Below are 1788 nucleotides of genomic sequence, written 5' to 3'. Positions count from 1 at the left end.
CAACTATCACATATGTTTTTTGGCTGCCTGAATATTCTCCTTGGTGAAGTATCTCTTCTTGTCTTCTCCCCATTCTTTTATTGCATTATTTGTCTTTTTGCTGTTGAGGTGTTGGAGTTTTCTATAAATTCTAGAGATAAGTCCCTTGTCAGATATGCCATTGTCAAATATTTTTTCCCAATCTGTAGGTTCTCTTTTGACTCCTTTGGAGAAGTCTTTGGGAGCATATAAAAATTTAGTTTAGAAGGTCCCATTTCTCTTCTGCTGTTTGTGCATTTTGGGTTATGTTTGATAGTCTATGCTATATATTGTTGTTGTTGTTGTTGTTATGTGCCTTCAAGTCGGCCCCGACTCATAGCGACCCCTCCTTGGGTTTCCGAGGCAGTATCACTATGGAAGTAGGATTGCCCAACCTTGCCCCTAGTTTTTTCTTGAGTAACTTTATAGTTTTAGGTTTCATATTTAAGTCTTGATTCATCCAGAGTTAGTTTTTGTGTATGGTGTGATGTACAGATCTTGTTTCATTTTTCTGTAAATGAATACCCAGTTTTGCCAGCATTATTTGTTAAACAGACAATCTCTTCCCCTTTTAATAGATTTCGGCACTTTGTCAAAGATCAGCTACTCTTAGGTTGATGGATCTATTTCTGGGGCCTCAATTCTGTTCCATCGGTCTATGTGTCTGTTGTTGCACCAATACCAGGCAGTTTTGACTACTGTGGCTGTATAGTAGGTTTTAGGATCTAGGAGTGTGAGTCCTAGTTTCCTCTTCAATAATGCCTTGCTTATCTGAGGTCTTCTTTCCTTTCCATATAAAATTAGTGACTAGTTTTTCCATATCTTAAAGAATGTTCATGGGATCAGGATTGGGACTGCATTGAATGTATAGATCACTATGGGTAGAAGTGACACTTTCACTATGTTCAGTCTTCCTATCCATAAATATAGTATGTTCTTCTGTTTATATAGATCTCTTATGGTTTCTTATAGTTTTGTTTTATAGTTTTCTTTGGATAGGTCTTTTGTGTCCCTGGTAAGAATTATTCCCAAGTATTATATTTTTTGGTAGTTATTATAAATGGTATTGGTTTCCTTTTTTCTTTTTCAGCAATCTCTTTGCTGGTATAGAGGAAGCCAACTGATTTTTGGATGTTGATATCATGTCATATCACTATGCTAAATCTCCCAATTTGTTCCAGTAGATTTTTGACTGAGTCTGTTGGGTTTTCTAAGTATGGGATAATATCAGCAGCAAATAAGGATAGTTGTATTTCTTCCTTAGTAGTTTGGATGCCTTTGATTTGGCTTTCTTGCCTTATGGCCCTGGCTAGGACTTCCAGTACAATGTTGAATAGAAGTGGTGATAGCAGGCATCCTTGTCTGGTTCCTGTTCTCAAGAGGAATGGTTTCAGTCTCTCTCCATTGAGAAGAATGTTGGCTGTTGGTTTTGCATATATATCCTTTATTATGTTGAGGAATATCCTTTCTATTCCTATTTTTCTGAGATTTTTTTTTTTTTTTTAACCAGGAATGGGTGTTGGATTTCATCAAATGCCTTTTCTGCATCAATTGACATGATCATGTGGTTCTTGTCCTTTGTTTTATTTGTGAGGTGGATGACGTTGATTGTTTTTCTAATTTTGAACCATCTTTGCACACCTGATATGAAACCCACATGGTCCTAATGAATTATTTTTTGATATGTTGTTGGAGTCTATTGGCTAGGATTTTGTTGAACATTTTTGCATCTATATTCATGAGGGATATTGGTCTGTAGTTTTCCTTTTG

This window comes from Orycteropus afer, unplaced genomic scaffold (assembly GCF_000298275.1).
Source record: "Orycteropus afer afer isolate SDZICR_OR568_19922 unplaced genomic scaffold, OryAfe1.0 scaffold00799, whole genome shotgun sequence".
NCBI classification, from domain to species: domain Eukaryota; kingdom Metazoa; phylum Chordata; class Mammalia; order Tubulidentata; family Orycteropodidae; genus Orycteropus; species Orycteropus afer.
The sequence above is the reverse complement of the archived record's forward strand: the minus strand, read 5'-3'. Positions refer to the sequence as shown.